Genomic DNA, 22,355 nt, shown 5'->3' on the forward strand with positions numbered 1-22,355 from the left:
TGCGCGAGTGTCCATGCCTACAGTGGTTAATTTCAGTGTTGATCAAGAGCCCCAGTCTGTCCCTGGCGGTATGTTTCAGTTAATGGGTTTTCTTCTTCAGGGTCCATAGGCTCCACAGGGAGACCTTGGGGTGTAGCTTATGGAACTGAATCTGGGCATCACGCAGTTAAAGCTTCCAGGATACACTGGGTCCACTCTCCCTATACCCCGAGCCAGAGGCACCTCAGTTTTGTTGGGTCCTGGCCGGAGTCGGGTCACCATTACGCAGGGGGGCTGCTTAGGGAGCCCTTAAGCTATTATTTCTATGTTTTAATTTATTTTATTTCTTCAACTAGAGCGCGCAGCAGCAGACTGTTGTAGGGATGTCGTCCCTCCGGGGCCGCAGCGCCAGTACTGATCTGGGGATCTCGGCGGGCATTCCGGGGGTCAGCGCTAGCCAGGGCCCCCTGGAGAGGACCCAGACTGCAACCGGACTTTAAGGGACAGGTAAGGTAGGTCACCGTTCGCGGTGACCCTTATGTTAAGCAGTCAATACATCCAGTCTCGGGACAGACCTGAGGTGGCTGAGTGTGGATGCAGGCTCCAGCCATCGCAATCCACTAGACCACCAGGGACATTTTTGATCCGGGAAACCAGCATCTGTACAGGAGCCCCCTTGGGCGATCTCTTCTCAGATGCTGGCCGTCTAGCGGTCCTGGCTGCTTTTCCTCCTATGGGGTTACCATAGCAGCCTGTTATCCCCTCGCAGGAACTACCACTAATTATGCAGATCCCTCCTGTGTTAGAGCAGGCTGTCATTCCCACACCGTGATTACCCCAGGGTATACCTCCACCATGGGTGGATGTTTTCTCTACTTCAGAGCAGAGTCTGGCAGCTTCCTCTATGGCCATTCAGACCATGTTGCAGAGTGAGAAACCTGTACGGCCAGCTAAGCATCCTGTGTTGTCCTCTCAATCCACACAGCTATCGGAGTCTGAGATGTCATCTGATGACGGAGAAGTGGCTGACGCCGCTAATCCAGACTCCCCTTTGCAAGAGGCAGAGACAAGTCAAGGATTAATATTCCTGCCTTGGTGCGTGCGGTCAGATGCGTATTGGTTATAGAGGATGACAAGCCAGCCCCTAAATCCAAACACCCTCTGTTTAAACAGATAAAAGTGACTTCGGCAGTATTCCCTCTGTCAGATCAGCTAATGGATCAAATGTATGCTGTCTGGCAATTGCCTGGTAAGAGATCTAATCCTCAAAAATGTTTGGCCTCATGTTACCCATTTCCTGAGGCTCATTGTAAAAAGTGGGACTCACCCTTGCGGTGGATTCCCACGTTACACGATTGATTAGAAGTGCAACATTACCTATGCCTTCCATCTCTTCCTTGAAAGATCCTACAGATAGGAAAGTGGAAACTTGCCTGTAATCAATATACTCTCTTTCAGGAGCTGTTGCCCGCCCGTCCATGGTTATCCCCAGGGTATCTAAGGGTACAGAGAGAGGGGCCGATGCACTTGATGACTCCTTTCCCTTGGAAGCTTTGGAGAATCTGGTGTCACCGGTTGGCCACATCTGGGATGTGGCTGCATATATCGGTGAGGCTGCTCTGGATGTTAGTCTGTTGACATCCAGGGTCTCGGCTGCGTCTGCTCACCGTTCCCTGTGGTTGCGCTCTTGGAGCGCTTATGCCGATTCTAAGAAAGGCCTGGAGGCCTTATCCTATAATAGGGAGATTTTGTTTGGTCCAGACCTGGACAAGATTGTTGGCAAACTCAAAATCTGCGTTTCTGCCTTCAGCATCTGCTCCTTCAAAGTCTCGAACCTCTTCCTTTAGGTCTTTTTGTCCCCAAGGAAAATTCAAAGGGCAGTCCTTTCTTAGACAGTCCACTGCCAAGAAGGCTGCCAAGCCTAAGAAACAGGCCTGGAGCACAAGATGTCCTGCCTTCAAACCAGAGGATAAATCCTCAGCCTGACTGGGCGGGCCTCCCTCTGGTGTCAAACCAGTGCTGGTGTCAAACCACCAAGGACGCTTGGGTAAGAGAAGTGGTCTCTCAGGGGTATGCCCTGTCATTTCTTCAAAGACCCCCCGGGAGGCCATGAGGTCCACAACTGGGAGACCCCCCCACCAGTTTTTCTGCACAGTTTGTCTTAGGACAGGAACAAGGCCTTGCAGATCCAGAAAGCCATACGGTCCCTGCTGCAAGCAGGGCTAATTGTACCAGTTCCACTTTCTCAACGAGGGACTGGTGGTTATTCTACTCTTTCTGGTTCAGAAACCGAATGGGTCTCTTCGGCCTATACTCAACCTCAAATCTCTGAACAAATTCCTCAGGGTGCCCAGGTTCGGGATGGAAACCTTGCGCTCCATCATAAGGGCTATGGAACCTGGGGATTATATGGTCTCACTGGACATCCAGGACGCATACCTACATGTTCCTATAACACCTTCTCACCAGCATTCTCTACGGTTTGCTATACTGCAGCAACACTTCCAGATTCGGGTGCTGCCCTTTGGCGTATCCACAGCTCCAAGAGTATTTACTAAAATTATGCCTGTCATGGCCCATCTGTGGAGTCAAGGTATCTGGCTACTACCATATCTGGACGACCTCCTCTTGTTGGCGAGTTCTCCAAAAGTGCTTCGCCACCACTTGCAACTCACAATTGCTTTTCTACAGATACATGGGTGGTTAATCAATTGTAAAAAGTCCTCCCTAATTCCCACACAGAGGATGGTTCATCTGGGAGCCCTTCTGGATTCTCAACAGCAGGGAATGTTTCTGACTTCAGAAGAGATCTCCACATTACAACTCTGAGTTCGCAGATGCTTCCACAGTCGCCGGGTGTCAGTACACTCAGTGATGCAAGTTCTGGGATCCATGGTGTCCACCTTCAACATGGTGGAATATGCTCCGTTTCATTCCAGGCTTCTGCAAATGGCTGATCCATTCCAGGTGGAATGGATGACCTCACTGGATCAAAGCTCCGACAATGGTGCTGTCTCCGGAGGTGCGTCTGTCTTGGTGGCTACTGTCTTCTCATCTAACCAAGGGTCGCCCGTTTTGGATCCCGGACTGGGTACTGATAACAACGGACGCCAGTCTCCTGGGCAGGGGCGCAGTGACCGGTCCGCACTCTTTTCAGGGCCATTGGACAGCAGTCGAAGCAATCCTTCCAATCCACATATTTGGAACTTCGGGCTGTGTACAGGGCCCTCAAGCTGGCCAAGCACATACTTCACGGAAAACCCGACAACTCCACCACAGTGGATTACAACAACCATCAAGGAAGCACTCTAAGTCGGGCAGCAGTGACGTCAGTGGTACTCAGATCTTCGGAGTCTCTCCATCGACACTCCGTTCCTGCTGCCTCAACATCCAGACCTGTTGTCTCGAGGGTCCTTGCCTTTACCCGGACCTGGATCATCTGTCTTTGATGGCGTGGCTCCTGAGACATCCCTCCTAAGGTTCAAAGAATTCTCTAGTTCTGTCATCAACACAATGCTTAGAGCGCGTAAGCCGGCTTCTGCTAGGATCTACAACAGAATGTGTCAAACATATTTCCAGTGGTGTCGTCCTAGGAATTACGACCCCCAGGTGTTTTGGATCTCCAGAGTCCTGGCCTTCCTTCAAGCTGGATTGGAACTCGGACTCCGCCTGGCCTCACTGAAGGTGCATATCTCTGCACTGTCAGTATGGTTCCAACGTATAATTGCTTCACTTCCAGATATCCAAACCTTCCTCCAGGGTGTCCTCTGGATTCAACCTCCCTTTGTCCCCCTAGTGGCTCCTTTTGGGATTTTTCAGTAGTTCTTTGGGCACTCCAGGGTCCTCCATTTGAACCACTATATTCTATGGAACTTAACAGCTAAGACACTTTCTTCTGGTGATTTGCATCTGCCAGGAGAGTGTCAGAATTGGGGGTGCTGTCCTTTCGCTCCCCCTTCCTGATATTTCACCGGGACACGGCTGTGCTTCGCACTCATCCTGAGTTCCTTCCTAAAGTTGTTTTCTAATTTCCACATTAATGAGGAAATTATAGTCCTGGCCTCAATCACCAGACCTCTCGGCAGGTGAGGCCTCCTTGGATTTGGTCTGCGCCCTCAGGATTTATGTGGACCGTACCAGTTCCCTTCAGGAAATCAGACTCCTTATTTGTGCTCTATGGATTTCACAAGAATGGAATAAGCAAACGGCTAGATGGGTTCCTATGACTGCCTCGTAGGCTTACACGCAGGCTGATCTGCCTGTTTCGGCTTCTGTTAATGCTCATTCTACTCGGTCTGAGGGTCCCTCATGGCAGCTCGCCTTGATGACTTGACTGTTCAGCTTTGTAAGGTGGCCACGTGGTCTTCTGGCCAGATCTTTTTCTAAGGTTCTACGCCTTTGATACCTTTTGCCTCTCAGGATGCTTCCTTTGGGTGCCGGATTCTCCTCTCAGCGCAGTGCATCCCCACCCTTAAAAGGACTGCTTTGGGACATTCCCAAGGTCTCCCTGTGGAGCCTGAAGGGGTTGAGTTATGGTAAAAACTTACCTTTAACTCTTTCTACGCAGTCCACAGGGCACCCGCCCTGACACACCGGGCTTCATATGGGCTGTGTTGCTGGTCACCAGTTTTCCGTGTCCTTCTGTGTGAGAATGTGATTCTTGAGTGTACCAGTCTTCCTTCTCTTATCTTCCTCCGACTTTTGGCTTATTACGAATTGAGGTGCCTCTGGCTCGGGGGTGGGGTATAGGGAGAGTGGACCCAGTGCATCCTGGGAGCTGAAAGCTTTAACTGCGTGGTGCCCGGATTCAGTTCCATCACCTACACCCCAAGATCTCCCTGTGGACCCTATGGACTTCGAAGAAAGAGTTAACAAAGGTAAGTTTTTAATGAGAGCTATGATCTCTGGCATTATCCCTTTAGTTAAATGGCATGAAGCCGTTAAGTGCCTATTACATAGCAGTATCCACATCATACAAAAAGTCTTTTATTCAAAATATTGCATTGTCCCATCTAAGACTCTTGGGGTGTATTCAATTAGGTTAATTGTCATGCTGGAACTATTTAATCAGCTTGGATTACCCTGCGCGTGAGCCCCGCCCAGACCGTTCGATGCGGGCAAAAGACTAATTTGTTTGACCGGCAGTTAGTCGTGGGTTAAACCCTGTGGCTAATTGAATACATCCCTTAGGTTTTATTGCACATAATTGAATTGTAAATAGTAGTGCACATGATCTTAAATAATCTTCCATAGCAAATATCTTCTTTCTCACTTAGCGCATATTTATCAAGCTATTTCTGCCATTAAAACATGCGGTAAAGATCATGTCAACATATTTAAGGACGGAATTAAGTATCAGTAGAAATTAATGAGATGATCATGCATATTCTTTCTTGAGAAAAATTCTCTGATTTAGCATATAATTATTCTCAAACATTCACTGCAGACTAGCTAAATAATTATAATAATAATATAACCATATCATTGTAATGCTAATTTAGATTGTCAATCCAAATTAGCAATGACCTCTAACAAGAAATGAGCTTCAAATGAGTCACAATTTTTAGCCTCAAAATTTACTTTGATTCTGACTATTTGTGTGTAGTTTTTATGTTCTCCCCATGATTGGCTGAGTTTCTTTGTGCTCCATCAAACTCTAAAAATATACTGAAAGGTTAATTGACAAATATAGAACCTAGTATGGTTGTGGCAATTTATATTGTTTTGGAAATTTAAACTATAATCTCCAGTGGGATGTGGACTATATGAATGAATCAATAGTCCATGGTAAGTGCTGCATAATATAGCACTAGGTATATTTTTATTATATATGCTTATATAAATATTATAGTGCTCTTTTAGAATGAATCCAAAATTTATATATTAAAACTGCTTGGTGCCACAAGTGTTCTGCAGCGCTGAACAAAGTACATAAACAAATAAGTGAACAAGAATCCAGTGAATTACAGTACAATACAATACAGTACAGGACAAAGACATGGTTTATACACATTGCTAACTCCCTGCTGCTCATTTTGAATGTTTTAATCGCTAATGGAGCAATCTAGTGTTAGGTGCCCTTGTGGGGAGAAAGAAGAAGAAAGTATTAGGAGAAGCACATGAGGGAAGATGACCCTGTTCGTGAGAGCTTACATTCAAAAGGGGAGGGGCAGGTAAACCGGCACAATACAGTTTGGGTAGACGGAGGAAAGAGCATGTAGTGGGTTAGGGTGTGAGCTGGAAGGCCATGATGAAGTAGTGGATCTTGAGAGCCCGTTTGAAGATTTGTAGAGAGGTGGAGAGTCTGATAGGGAGAGCGTTCCACAGGTAGGGAGCAGCACGGCTAAAATCTTGGAGGCGGGAGGAAGTAATTAGTTGGCAGGAGTGATGGCATGCATTTGTTGAGCGAAGTGGACAGGCGAGAGTGTGAAGGGAGATGGTCAAAGTGGGAGTCAGGGAGGCCAGATAGGAGGAGGTTACAGTAGTCCAATCTGGAGATGACCAGCGAGTGGATGAGGGTTTTAGTAGCATCCTAGGTGAAAAAGGGTCTAATCCTGAAAATATTTTTGAGATCGAAATGACAGGACTGCGAGAGGTGCTGATTGTGTGGTTTTGAAGGAGTCCAGGATAACTCCAAGACAGCGCACTTTAGGGCTAGAGGAGATAGTTGTGCCATCAATTGATAATGAAATTGTGGCAAGTGAGGTTATGCGGGAGGGTGGGAAGACAATCTGCTCAGTCTTAAGACTGGTATCCACTACCCGACAGTGAAAAGACTCAAACGATATCGTTATCGTTCAGTCATTCACTACACTGCACAGTGCCCACACTGAACAATATATCGTTTAGTGTAGGCACCCTCCCTCATCCTCGAACATGGTCAACCTGACTATATCAGCAGGTTGACCAGCAAGTTCGGGAGATGAGCGATTCCGGCAATGATCAGCGTGAACACGCATTGCTGGTCGTTGCCGACATTTTGCTGCCCGATTAATGAGCGATTGAACGATAATGATGTCGTTATCGTTCTGTAATCGGGTAGTGGATACGCACCTTTTAGGCATGTTAAGTTTAAGAAAGCACTGGGATGTCCAGGAAGAGATAGCAGAAAGACAGTTGGAGATATGGGTGAGGAGAGAGGGGGAGAGGTCAGGGCAGGAAAGGTAGATCTGAGTATCATCAGCATAGAGATGATATTGGAGGTCAAAAGAGTTGATGAGTTCACCTAAAGAGGATGTATATAGGGAGAATTGGAGAGGCCCAAGAACAAAATCTTGGGGAACGCCTACTATTAGAGGATGTGGGGGAGACAGAGAAAGACCAGTCAGATTGGTAGGACAGCCAGGAGAGGGCAGTGTCACGTAGATCCAGGGAGTGAAGGATCTGCAGGAGGAGAGGGTGGTCCACTGTGTCAAAAACAGCAGAGAGGTCAGGGAGAATGAGCAGAGAGAAGTGGCCTTTGGATTTGGCAGCAAGTAGGTCATTGCTGACTTTCATGAGGACAGTTTCAGTGGAGTAGAGAGAACGGAAGCCAGATTAAAATGAGTCAAGGTGGGAGGAAAGAAAGGTGGTAAGGCATTTGTTAACAATACAATTAAAGGAAAAAATTGTGGTGCGCTTTGGGGCACTATTGTTAATTCTTTTTAGTGTTGTCCTGCTCAGACTCCCTTATATTAGTGATACTATATCCTAATGGAGTTGTATGGCATATGTGAAATCCTTCTCACTATACTGTATGTCAATGTGTAGTCCTGACTTTTATTCTGTAGGAAGAGTGTTCTTATCAAATGTCCATATCGAAGCATAGTTAATAAAGAGATTGCCTTTTAATATAATCCCAAAATCTTAAATCACTTTATGGCTGTAGGATGAGTGATCTTATTATAATTGATGATGCTGCAGTCACACTCTTCACTGTCCTTTCCACCTCAAACATAATGTATGTCACAGTATCAGGAACTTGGTAAACACTATTGTGCAGGGTAGGTAAGATAGTGTGTACTTACCCAATGCTGCTGTGCATTTCCTGGTGGTTCCCTCACTCCCGGGTGCTTGCAGAAGTGGTGGGGGTTAATATTATGTGCTGGTAAGAGGTGCTGACTTTATAAGGAATTAGACCCTGTACATTTGTGTCTAATACAACACTTTTATTAATTACAAGAAAATAACTAGTGACCAGCGGCGGCTCCTACCCTCTTATATGAGGGGGGCTGCAACTGCTGAAAACAAGAGGGTCACTCACTGGCGCAGGTCCCGGCACTTGCACAATTGGTGTGTCAGTCGCAGGGACCAGTGTATGCACACTAGCGGCAAGGAGCCGCACGTGTCACCTGCTTCCAAAGGGCTGCATCGTCTGCAGCCCCTAGGAGCCGGTTAGGGCTGGCAGAAAGCAGAGTAACGGCTTTCTCCTGGAAGTCGCTCTCTGCTAATAGCAGCCCGGACTGGCAGTCCCAGGGGGAGGAGACCCCTCCCCCTGAGCCTGCCTGTTGTATATGTGACAATAGGAAGCCACTGCCAGTCACAATATAGCCAGTGCAGTCGCTGACTACACTGAGGTGGTGGATTGTACTGGGGGGGCTGCTAGTGACTCAGAGTCCTGTGTAATAGGAAAGTGCATATAAACAATTACTCTTGTAAATGTGTTTGCAAGAAAATCCAATAGTCTATGTAAATCAAATGGCATGAATTTTATGGGGTATGTCCGAACGAGTTTCATCCAGTTCTGGACTTTTTCAAGTAAACCATACGCTCAAGGAATTTGGAAGCAAAAGGAAGGAGAGAGATGGGTCGGTAGTTGGAGAGTGTGCGAGGATCAATGGTAGCTTTTTTTAAGAATGGGGGAGATAAGGGCATATTTGAATGCAGAAGGGACAGTGCCAGATGATCGGGAGAGATTGAGGAGGTGGGCAAGATGGGAAAAGGCAGAAGAGTGGTAGCGGAGGAGGCGGGAAGGAGAGAGCTGAAAGGGGGGTCCGAATGAGGGCCATGACTTCCTCTCCAGATACAGGGGTAGAAGGATGGGGAGTGGTGCTGAGGGTCTGGTGGGATATGATGTCCTGACGTCTAGAGTAAATTTTAGATGTAAAGTAGGTGGCAAAGTCAAGGGCAGAGAGCGAGCAGGGAAGACGAGGAGAGAGTTGAAAGTGGCAAAGAGACGCTGGGGGTTTGAGGACTGTGAGGAGGTGGGGTTCTCAAAATATGATTGGAGAGGGACAAGGCAGCAATGTAGGATGAGAGCATAAATTTGAAATGGAGGAAGTCTGCCTTAAGGTGCATACACACGGGACGATCTTTACTACCAACGACATGAAAGATATCTTTGAAAGATGTCTTTCAGTGAGTCATCCTGCCACATCTCTTAACATGCAAAGTTGACGATATCGTCCAGATTGGCCTGCATGTACGGACGATCATAGATATCGTTACCATTCATGCGGGTACGCGCATCGTTGGTCGTTCCCTGAGTAAAAATGACCGATATATCGTTGAACGATATTGTTATCGTTCATAGCGTAACGATATATCTGTCCGTGTACGCCCTTTTAGAGTGTGAATTCCTCCTTCGTCGCTTGGCGTTTCGTGAACACTTTTGCAGGAGTCTGGTGCATTTGGAATGCCAGGGTTGTGGTGTGCTTTTGCGAGGTGGAGTGATCGCCGGAGCAACAGACTCAAAAGCAGAAGTACTGTAAGGGAGGCATTGTACAGGGAAGTGAATTGTTCAGGGCAGGAGAGAGAAAGGATAGGAGAAAGGAGAATCCAGCATTGAGAAAAAAAAAAACGTGTTGATAGCCTCAATGTTAAGCTTAGTAATGGTAGCCTTAGGAGGGGAAAGAGAGAGGGATAAGTTAAAAGAGAGAAGGTGATGGCCAGAGAGGGGTAATGGGGAATTAGAGTAATCGGAAATATCACAACAGTGAGTGAAGACCAGATCAAGTGAGTGCCCACTCAAATGGGAGGGTGAGAAGGTCCATTGGGAGAGACCAATGAAGATGTGAGATGTTAGGAGTTTAGGAATATTAAAGTCACCTAGGATAATGGTGGGAAGATCTGAGGAGAGAAAGTGAGGGAGCCAGGAAGCAAAGATGTGATGAAATTTTGAGGGAGGGCCAGTGGCATGGTAAATTACAGCTACTCGAAGGTGTACTGGTTGGAAGAGGCGTATAACATGAACCTTAAATGTGAAGAATGTAAGGGATGGTTCAGGGGGTATTAGCTGGTAGAAGTAACGGGGATAGAAGGACCCCAACACCACCACCATGGTGACCCCCTGGGCCGAGGGGTTTGAGAGAAGGTGAGGCCCGTAGAGGTGAGAGCAACAGGAGAAGTAGTGTCAGGGTGAAATCCAGGTTTCAGTAATGGCTAGGAGATGTAGGGAATTGGAGATGAAAAGGTCATGGGTGGAGACTAGTCCATTACAGACCGATCTGGAGTTCCAGAGCAGGGGCGTATCTACCCATTGGCCAGGATGGCACACGCCAGGGGCGCCAACCAAAGGGGGGTGTGCCGTCCGGCAGTTCCACCAGCAGCCAAGGGGTAGACTACCCTCGCTAGTCCCCACAAGTGTAGGGCAGACCGCAGTGAGAGCTGGGGGAAATGCAGAATAGTGGGGACTACTACTGGGGGCACTGTATAGGGGGGTACTACTACTGGGGGCACTGTATAGGGGGGACTGCTACTGGGGGCAATGCAGCATGGGGGATTTACTACTGGGGGCACTGCATGGGGGGGGGAGGGGGGCGACCAGTCCATTACATTGCCAGAGGGACTTGGATCCCTAGATACATCCCTGTTACAGAGTGCACAGGATAGAGGGATAGTGTTGGTGGGGGAGATGTGAATGAGATTATCAGGGTTGCTGTGGCGTGGAGGTGAGATTAGTTTGGGGGACCGATATGAATAGAGTGTAACGATGTTGCGGGCAATTGAGCCAGAGAGGGAACCTGTAGGAGGTGGGCAGGGAGAGAGTTTAAAGAGATGTGAATGGCAATGGGGTGAAGTGACAGGGAGAGGAGTGTAGGAGGAGGGATTAGCAGTGGGGTAGTAGGACCAAGGTGGGGTAGAACGGGATGAAAGTGGAGTAGCAGGAGAGGAGGAGAAAGAATGCAGACAGAGGAGGGGGGAGAAGGGGTGGAGGAGACAAAGGGGAACGGTTAAAGGTGGAAGCAGGGGGCAGAACAGAGTATCGGGTAAAGCAGGGGTTCCCAACCACGGTCCTCAAGGCACACTAAAGACCCCCATACACTGTGAGATTCAAAGTTGGTAAGATCAGTTGTACGATTTCCCTTGAAATTCTTCATAAGATGCTGTCAAATGGTGTACGATTGATCATTAAGATCATAAGATAAGATGCATAGAAGTGTATCACATCGTACACGATCAGTTGAGATCTCTCTGCAAAACCATCTGATCTGCAATCCAACTGACGGCAGGGACGCGCAACGCGGTCGCAGATGACTCAAAATACAACTATTTGCGAACAATTGGTCTGTCCAACCTGTAGAAACTGCCAAAATCGTGTTAAAAAACATCCTGTGTATGGCCAGCTTAACAGTCCAGGTTTTAGGGATAGCCATACTAGAGCACAAGTGACTTAATTAGTACTCAGTTGTTTTGATTTAACCATCTGTGCACAATCACGGATATCACTAAAACCAGGACTGTTAGTGTGCCTTGAGGACCGAGGTTTGTAATCACTGAGGTAGAGTGAGGAGGGGAGTTGAAGAAAACATGGTCACGGTGTGGATGAGGTAACTAGAGGGAAGAAAACTGGAAGTAGGAGTGAAATATGAATGCGAGAGAAAGCGCAGGAGATTAGCAGAAATGCAAGTGAAAGAACAGTTGCTAAATGTGTATGCACAACAACAACATTTTATTATAGAGTGGAATAAAAGTGGAAATTGAATAGGTGCAGAAATTGAATATTAAAGTAGACTGTGTTAGCAGATAGAGGATGTGAGGCTAGGCAAGAGAGCTATGGTAAAATGACAGTATTTCCAAGTGGAAAGAGACAAACTGACATAGGCATAGATACAGTAATCATTGAGATATTTGTGAAAATCAAAAAGCCAGCAGAATTAGTAGCAATTAAAGTGTTAAGTTTTTGCCGTGACCAAACAGGGAGTACAGTTGTGGCAGTCTTAGATATGTAGACAGCAGGTGTTTGTTGTGAAGAGCTTTTGAACTTGTAATTTTTGATCCCAGTTTGTCTGGGATCAGCATTAGGAGGGAATGCTGGTTCTTGTAGTGCCATTAGTAGGACTTGAGGGTGACTCCAAGATCCCAGAGGACCGACAATCTCAGTATGTTGGCAAGTGGATTCAGAACATCAGAGAGCAATCGTTATAAATTGCACAGCACCTGATCCTCCTGAAGACCTTAAAGTCCAAAGCTTCTATCTGCACCCAATTGGAGTAGAAAATCGTATTACAGATTTATTTATTTAAAGATAGTTCACTATGTGCACAGTTAAGACGTACCCAAGGTGAAAACTTCACATGCTCTTATGTGCTGCAAGTAAACGAACCACAAATACATTATATAGAATCGCCACCCAGCACTATTATGCAACCCAAACTATGTGACATTTGCAGCCATTTGGAATTTGGGAACATGTTGAAGGTGTCCCCCAGTGTGGTGTTCTGCCACTGATGTTTGAAAGACCTGTCCGATACGCTTAACTGACAAGAGTATATATGGTACGCATATAATAAGCACACATTCTGCAATCGTTGGTTATCAAACATATTACACTTATCAGGCGCTTGTCCTTTTCCCCCTTTCTTTATCCTTAGAAAATGACCGTTCTACCAAGCGGTGAACTGTAATGATTGAGCAGCCACCTTGTTATAGAGGAGGAGTATTGTGTGATTCTAACACTACTTTTGAACTTTGTTTCCCAGTGTTTACCCAACTTTTTCTTGAGATACACCCGTTAATATACAAGAAGCAGCACCAGGATTCTATAATATATATATTTGGCTATTCCCCAACCAGATTTAAGCCTCCTACTCAGATGTTTCTGTTTCTTTAAATGACTGTGTTTCAATTTACATATGAAAATGATGATCATTATCACCTGTGTATGGATTAGTTAATCCATACACCTGGCTATAATCCTACAAAATCCCTGAGTTTGTACAACTCTATGTTTTGAAGGCAAAGGATGGTCACACCAAATATTGATTTGATTTAAATTTCTCTTCTGTTCATTCACTTTGCATTTTGTTAATTGATAAAAATAAACTAATAACACTTCTATTTTTGAAAGCATTCTTACTTTGCAGCATTTTTTCCACACCTGCCTAAAACTTTTGCACAGTACTGCCACTACCAATGCGTTTCATTATTAATGACATAGGGCTCTATTTATTATCATTATTTTTACTAAAATAAAGTGAAAAAGGGTGTTTTCACACCCTTTTCACATTATTTTAGTATCACCTAAAGTTACTAAAGGGCAATTGGAGTAGAATTTGTAAAATTCTACTCCAAGCCCTAATTATCACATATTTTGGTATTTCCGTATCTTTGCAGCCCCCTGCTGGATGTGTGTTGAAGATACGGAAGTAGTGTAAACTTCAGGAAATACCACGCTGCGGGCACGGTGGCTCGCTTCGCTCGCCACATGAATTTATTCCCCCTACATGCCCACTTGGATGGTAGGGAATGGTGTTGGATGGTAGGGAATGACGTTTGACACAAGCTTATAAGCCAGTGTCCAACATCATTCCCTACCATCCAAGTGGGCATGGAGGGGGAATAAATCCATGTGGCGAGCGAAGCGAGCCACCGTGCCCTCAGCATGGCGAGCGCAGCAAGCCCGCAAGGGTCCGAATAGTGTTTCCTGAAGTTTACGCTACTTGCGTATCTTCACTGAATAGTGAAGATACGCAAGTAGCGTAACCAGGGGTCACAAAGATACGGAAGTACCCATATTTTTAGTAATCAGATCGCATTTCCCATAATTGTAATGGGAAATGCGATCTGTCTGGTAGTTACTAAAAATTGTGAAAAAAATACCAGGGGAAGCCCTGTGATAATAACGCCACCTGGAGGTGGCGTTATCCAGGGTCTCCCCCGGTTACTGGACTCCTGCTCCTCTCTAACAGGCAGAGCAGATCCCAGAGCCGGCCCCAGTGATCAGCTGTGTGGTCTAAACAGACCACACGTTGATCACTGCTATAAAAAAAAAAAAAAACTTACCTGAGTCCATGGACCAGTGATAGGGGTTCCGGTGATGTCCTCCCTCCTGTCTGGTCTCCCATCCTGCACTGGGACCCGGTCAGCTGACCGGGTCCCAGTGCAGGATGGGAGATCAGCTGTCACACTCTGCACAAATTGTGTGACTTATATTACCATTTGCTGCAGGTCAGGATTTCTGCCTGACCTTGTTTGAAAACCATGCACTGATATCACCATCATGCACTATGTCAGCTGCTAGCATTCTTCCAGTGGGAGTGCTCCTGCCTCAGCTGACCTCAGCAGCCTATCGGGGACTGGCAGAAAATTCATGTCCCCTGTGAGAACTCCCACTGGGGCCAGAGAAAAGAGTTACTTCCTATAGGGGAATTCAATATGGAGCGAAAACTCAGTTTTTGCTTTAATATTGCACCTATGACGTCATTATCGCAGGTTTTAGTTTTACACTGTATTCAATTTCAAAGACTTTTCGCAGGTTCGAAAAGTCTTTTTAAAAATAAACGGGTATAACTTTTCACCACTGAATAGGTGGCGAAAAAAAGTGCAGAATTGGGGTTTAGGGGTGCAGGCTTAAAAAAAATAGCCTGCACCCCTGGGAATGACATTTTAAAATTGTGTCAAAAAAAAAAAAAATAGGGACACCCCAAAAAAATGTAATTAAAAATTGGGGTGAAAAAAAAAAAATGGGGAAAAAAGTGTTTAAAAATAGGTAAAGAGGTTCTGGGCTATTCTGCAAGTATGCGGCAGGTGTATTCTAGAATAGGCTATTAGCGGCAGGTGCATAGTTGCAGAATTTTTAAAAAACTTATTTTAGGGACATAAAAATATGCTAGTACCCATTTTCATGTACCCCAAATTTGATGGGACCACTTAAAAAAACAAAAAAAATAACCTAAGTGCTCTTCTGCAACACTTCTTCAATGTCGGCAAAAAAACACCTTCTGCGGCTATTTAAATCCCCGACTTTCATTTGCAGGCTAAAACGGGGGTACCCATAGTGATTCCCCCATGTTTTTACAACTTTAGGGGGGTCCTACAATTTTTTCAAGGAAAATGTCGTAGTTTATCGCAAATCCCACTTCGCCAGGTCCCGTTTTCGTAGATTTTATATTGAATACAGGGATAAAGCGGGCGTGCGCCCGATACTTTATCCCTGAAAAATCACCGATGTGGAGCGAAAAGTCCAGCACTGACTTTTCGCTCCCATATTGAATACCCCTCCTAGTGTTAAGTTCTATCCTGTGGCTCCTTTGTGCAGAAAACCATCACTGCTACCTGGCTCTTTATTTACAGATCCTGTGTCCTGATTTGTGTGCTGCTGTATTCCAGTTTAGGAATCACAAGCTGTTTCAGTGAACTTAGGGCCTGATTCAGAACCGGACGCTCTGACCAGAGCGCTCGCTCTGAATCAGGGCCCTCCTCCATTAAAATGGAGCGTCCTCCTGGACGCTCGTATAGCTGTGGGTGACCACCCACAGCATATACGAGCGTCCAAAAAGATGGTCGCGATGGTCTTGACAACACCTCCCAGCTGGTTAGATGCCGTACTTTTGGTCAGGTCTCACCAACGTCTTGTATTCGTGAATGAGAAGATCTTATATACAGGCCCCACGCCTCCAATTCATTCATCAGCCCCTCCCCTCAGCAGGGGGTTCTACACAGCCGGTCGTGACAGTCTTCTTCTGTGGTGTCCTCCCATGAACACCAGTCTTGTTCAGTGTTTTACACTTTGTAAACTCGTGAACAGATGTTTGCAAGTTGGAGAGATTTCTGTAGGTCTTTAGATGACACTTCAGGATTATTCTTGAAGCATTCAGGACTGTGCTCTTGCAGTCATCTTTGCAGGACAGTGTCACAAACCACCTGACTATGGCTTCAGCTTATGAGGTCCGATCGGTTGCTGGACTCTCTTCCTCTCAACACGGCGTCCACCATGCCGTCTTCTGTCAGCAGCTTGTTTAGCATCTCATATTGTAGTGCCAGTACATAGGTGCTGCCATCTTGGGTTTACTTCATCTCTGCAAATGACCATTCCCGTTCATGGATCTGTAGTCAGGTTGGTTACGGGATCCTGATGTTCAGAATACCAACAGCGGCAACCCGATGGTCAAAACCCCAAAAGATTTAGGTAAGTAATCTAACCCTTGCCCTAACCCACCTGTCCCATAGCCTAACCCTCCTGTCCCGCAACCTAATCATAATCTTCCCCTCTGATAGCCTAAACTTAACCCTTCCCCTAGTGCCTAAACCCTAACCCTCCCACTAACCCTAATCCTAAGCATCTCCTAACGTTAATACTTACCGTCAGAATTTATTGGGATTCTGACTGTTGGGATGTCGCTGTTGGTATTGTGACTGTCTGGATCCTGACTACATCCTCTGTGGTCATCTGAGTTCTGTAGCCATCCCTGTGAGCCCTCTTGGGGCAGGCTATTTAAAGTAAACTGCTTCTGTGTACTTCCTTATTTCCTGAACTTCATTTAACCTACTTGATCAGCACATCTCTGGTTCCTGGTATCATTCTGTTTCAGTGTTCCTGTGACCTTCTTTGTATTACTTCTGTGTAGTTATCAGTTTCTGGTTTTAAGAGCTCAAACTTCTTCTGGATCTCTTCTAGGAAATCTTCAGATATATCTCTGTGACTTCGATGCAGCATGCAGCATTTTCAGTACATTTTATTACACTGCTCCTGCAGTCCTGCAGCTATACCTGTGGTTTAACTCCTGGACTGCCCCAGCAGACCTGCAATATATCCAGTGCATCGCCTCTTACACTGCTCCTGTAGTCCTGCAACATCTCCTGTACATTACCTTTCACTACCTAAGTAATCCTGCAGCATCATCTTTGCATTAACCAGTGCTTGCTCTACAGTGCATTAACTATACCAGTATACCTTCTGCTACTTGCTCTAGCTAGCTAGTGTATCTATTTCCCTCACTGATCTCATCCTGTGCTAGTCTGGGACCCACGACCTGCATGCTATTTGCTGCAAAGGCTATAGCCCCTTGCAGCGGTTGTTTGTGAACACCTGGGGGTTTGTTAGTTTCTGAGCCTCCAGACTAGCTCTGCTAAACATGATAGATTGAGTCGAGTCCACAAGAATTCCCAGTTTCATGACAGTATTTTATGTCCAGGCCTAAGAAATGGACTCTGCAGGGAAACTGGTGGCATCCAATTCAAGATATTCCCAGAAACATTTTCTTCAGATAGGATAAAGATTGCCTATATTATTCCCTCCTTCTGGACCAGCCTTGGCATGAACCTCTCCTCTTTAGGAAAGATCTGATCTGCTCCTATCCTAATTTCTTGTTAATGTTCTGAAGAGTCTTTCACGAGCTGCTTCTTTGGCTATTTACTAGAGATAACGGTCCAGTTTTGGCTCAAATCTTCCTACTGTACCAAGTTCAGATCTTAGAACGAGGCAAAACATCATCTTTCACGGACATATCATTTGTGTCCGTGAAAAAAAACATTTTGCCTTGTTCTGAGATCTGAACTTGGCAGGAAGATCCAATCCAAAACTGAAACGCTCATCTCTGCTACTAACATCCTTCATTTACACCAAGGGTCACAGTATGTGATCCAATTTTCACCTTATCTTCCGAATTGCAATGGAACAGCAAAGCTCTTGTGGATGTCTTTTGGCAAGTCCTTTCTGAAAGTATCAAAGAGAAGCTTGCTGCTCCTGAACTACCCACCTCTCTTGATGATCTAATCTTTATTTGTAATAAGGCTAATCTACGCTTTAGAGAGAGCACCCTAGAGAAGCAGGAACAGGACTGTCCTAATTTCAAGTTGGCTACTCAGTTCCATACTCCTCCTTCATCCGAAGATCCCATGCAGTTAAGGTGCTCCTGTCTGACTCTCGAGGAATTGGAGAGAAGATTTAGAGAAAAGCTCTGTTTATACTGTGGCGGTTCAGACCATTTACTTCCAACATGTCCTAAGTGTTCGGGAAACACCGATACTAATAGATTCAGAAGTGGTTGGATTAGGAATACTTTTTCACTCTCCTAGCAACTCATGTAAACAAGATTATTCCATTCCCATGACCTTAGAATATGCTGCTGGTTCTGTGTTCCTGCCAGCTCTGGTTGATACAGGAGCTACCGACAACTTTATTGCGGCAGCATTCATTTCTAAATCAGCTTTACTCTTCAAACCAGTTGGCAATACAATTTATCTGACAGATATTGATGATTATAAAATCCCACACCGTACAATGCGTTTCCAGACACAACCTTTATGCTTGAAGATTGGGGTAGTACACTCTGTGGAAATCTCCTTTTTGATTATTCTGAAAGCTTCTTGACAACTTAGTGGGGTTATCCTGTCTCCAACAATATACTCCCCATTTAGATTGGAACTCAAATCAGATTCTCTCTTGGGGTCAGCTTGTTTTGGGCAATGTCTCAAAAGGATCATACTTATACGCCCCTCTTCCTTGGATAACACACTACACTGCATTTGTAAGCCGCTGCTTCCTGGAGGTTGCAGGTGAAAATTTAAACTGGCACCTGCAGTCAGTGTAAAGCCCGGCATGGTTGAAAGTCGGCACACAAAAGGTCGACATTGATGAAGATTGCCAGGTACAAAAGGTCGTCTTTGTCAAAAGGTTGACATTGGAATGGTCAACACAAAAAGAAATGATCGACACCCTATTCTTCATCCTAACCCTTTGGTGCCTAACACTAACCCTCCCTCCTGGTGCCTAACCCTAACCATTGGGGTAAGTGCCTAACCCTAACCGTTCCTCCTAGTGCCTAACCCTAACCATCTGGGTAAGTGCCTAACCCTAACTGTCCCTTCTAGATCCTAACCCTTTTGGTAAGTGCCTTGCCCTTACCTTTAAAAACAAAACATTAAAAACCACCGAAAAATTAAGGGACAGCACTCAACATTTGAGAAATGCAAATATACTTGTATTGAATAAACGGCACTTACATAAATATATCCATAGTTGACGTTACGGTTTGCAAAAACACCATCAGGACAGCAAAATAGACTCACAGCCCAGGAGATGCCATTAACTGTGCTATAAGAAGGATCCCCACCCAATGAGTGACCGCCACGGCCACGAGCTGCAGACAGCAGGGTGCCCAATGTTGACATCACACAGTCTCTCTGCGGCAACCACCGATGTGGCTGGGGCACTGAGTGACTGTGCCCCGGCTCTCTGCACCTCGTGGTCTCAATGGTCACTCATTCAGTAAGGATCATTCTTATAGGGGCTGATTAACAGTTGTACGCTTACCCAATATTTTTTCAGTTTGAAGATTTTTTTCTAATTTGCGCATGCGCAGAAACCGCACTGCCCATTGGCGGGTCAGGTCCTGCAATGTCTCTTGCAGTGACTCAAAAGCCACAGCATGATTGACATGCTGGTGATTGGGGGGGGTGACAGGCAGCGTTCCAGAAAACGGGGAGTGTCGGCCCTGTTTTCCGTGCATGTTGGAGGCAGTGGCTGCATTCTTGTACACAGTTTCATTGGCCCTGGCAGCATGATTTTATTGGACACCCTGAGTAAGTTTAGGGTTACTCAAATGTCCGATGTCCACTCAGGCAATCCAATGCTGCATCCTCAGGCACAGCAGCAGATCAGAGAAGCTGGCTTCTCTATACAAAAGGCGCCTCCTGCAGAATTTGTATATTTTAGCACAGCTGCTGCGTACAAAGATGCAGCGGTTGTGCTATTTGCATACAACTATGAATCAGCCTCATAGCACGGTAAGTGGCATCTCCTTGGCTGTGGGTATATTTACTTTATTTTGCTGTCCTGTCTTGATCTATACAGAGAGAAGGGGTGATGCAGAGAAGCCATCTGGTGCAGGTAGCCAATGGTTTCCATCTGCGCATGCATCCGAGTCACACTGCACATGCGTCCTGCATAAAGACGCCATTTGAAATTGCCTGCACAAACTTGCAATTTCAATGGACGTTTTTGGGTAATAACTGGGGAGGTGGCTATCAGATGAGGGCGTGTTGCTGGCATATTCTTGTCAGCGACTGCGTCTAAAGATGCAGTTACACTGACACCAGTGGCCAAGTTCAGTCAGACATTCTGTGCCCGCCATAGGGCAGGTACAAATTCCAATGGTGTGGTCAATGGTATGCTGATATTATTCGCCATATTTGTGCTATAGACGGTGAACATCTCAATAAGATGCCATCAGCCGCGGCCAGGGGCGCCGAGAGGGGGGGGAGAGCAGGTATTACTTACCCAGGCCTGGGCTTACTGGAGGGGCCCAGCGGGCGCCCGGGCCATACCCCGGTGCTCCCTCCTACCTGAGCAGCCCAGCACATGCCTCATCCTGATCGCACCCCCCCTAGATATGCGCTGGGCTGAGGGACTCACAGCACCCCTGTCCTCAGCGTGCAGTACCGCAACAGTGTTTTTCTTTTCTTATGGGGGAGTGGCCACGCCTCCCACAATTAGGCCACACCTCCTTCACCTGGGCCCGGCTCTTGGCAGTCCTGGCCGTAGCTTTGGAATAAAGATGTAGTAGTGGCTGTAACAAAATAATTTTTTTCTATTATAATAGCCAGAACATTTTTGGACTGGCTGCTGTCATTCTGTAGCTAAGTTATAATTATGGCATATGGAAATATAATATTTTCATTTTTTTATTACTTATATTATACAATTATTAGTATAAATATTTTTTGTGTTTATTTTGAGCCTAGGATATATATTTCTTTTAGCATTTTTATTTTTATAAGAACTAAGTTTTATGTATAGTTCACTTCATTTAAAAGTAGTATATCAGTGTTCAGAATAAGTGCCTGGAACATGCAAATACAAGTTGAGTCTCCCATATCCAAAGTGCTTGGGACCAGGGGTATTTTGGATAACGGAATATTCCGTATTTTGGAATATTTGCATATCATAATGAAATATCTTGGGAATAGGACCCAAATATACACACAGAATGCATTTATGTATTATATACACCTTATACACACAGCCTGAAGGTAATTTTATACAATATTTTTAAGAATTTGTGCCTTAGACAAAGTTTGTGTACTTTGAACCATCAAAAATGAAAGGTTTAATTATCTCAGTCATGCCAAAATTATTCCGTATTTCGGAATATTTGGATATGGGAGACTCAACCTGTAACCACAAAAAGGGAACTTTAATATGATCAGCATATACATTTGCAATCCCATGAAAGTGTAATGCAGCCCATGCAGCAATTCTCCCGAGGTCCAATTATCCGCTGATCAGTAAAAGCTGCAAAATCCAACATGTTGGAACTCTTAACTCACCAATTTATATAATTTTTTGGTCAGAATCGGCGATCATTGACAATTTTTTTACACAATTATCAGCTAAAAACAGAAGTGGCATGATTGATTGTTGATGCATGGGCCCCTTAACAGTATGCCAATTGAATATCTAACATCGCATTGCAAATGGCTATTTACAAAGACCCAAAGTATGCTTAGAATTGTGCAATTTGTCAATTATATGGAAGTGGATTAATTGTTTTCATATTGGAGAGCAGACTTGTCTTAAAACAAAAAAAAAACAAAGATGCAGCAGTTTTTCAAATTTATATTTGTGTTTAATAAAGAAGATGCATAATTATAATCAGATCTAGCTTGACAATAATATATATTATAAATGGGGGCGTGGCCTGACCGTTAATGGAGGAAGCCGCATCTTGTTAGAGCTCCGGGCCAGTGCAGAGGAAATCTAGCCTCTATAGCCCCATCCCGGTCAGCGGACACCTCCAGACCCTTGCTTACCTTCCCCTGGTTTGTCACTGGCCCAGCGGGTTGCAGCTGCGGAATCGGGAGGCGCAATAGGCGCTTCCGCGGGTTGCAGCTGGCCTGCTGCCCTTTGAGCCGGGGACTGGAGCGCGCGGACTGGCGGCTGTGGACTTCCGGCGGCGGCGTCATCTCTGTGGTGTGCGCCCGACGGAGTCCTCTCTGCCGCACATCGCGTGACCCCTCTCCGGCCCTCTAGCCTCGGCTGCCCTGCTGCTGTGTCAGGGCTGGTGTCCCTGCTTCTGGGGACTCCCGGGAGACATCTTTGGGAGGAAGCCCCAGCGTTCTGAAGCCTCCGGCGGCCATCTTTGATTCTCTCCCACGCTGATGCTGCTACTGGTTATTGCTGCCGGGATACTGGCAGTGCAACCCCGCTTGCTGACAGGATTATCTGCTGCCTGTGA

The sequence above is a fragment of the Taudactylus pleione genome, unplaced genomic scaffold, assembly GCF_031769625.1.
Source record: "Taudactylus pleione unplaced genomic scaffold, aTauple2 ptg000093l, whole genome shotgun sequence".
NCBI classification, from domain to species: Eukaryota; Metazoa; Chordata; class Amphibia; order Anura; family Myobatrachidae; genus Taudactylus; species Taudactylus pleione.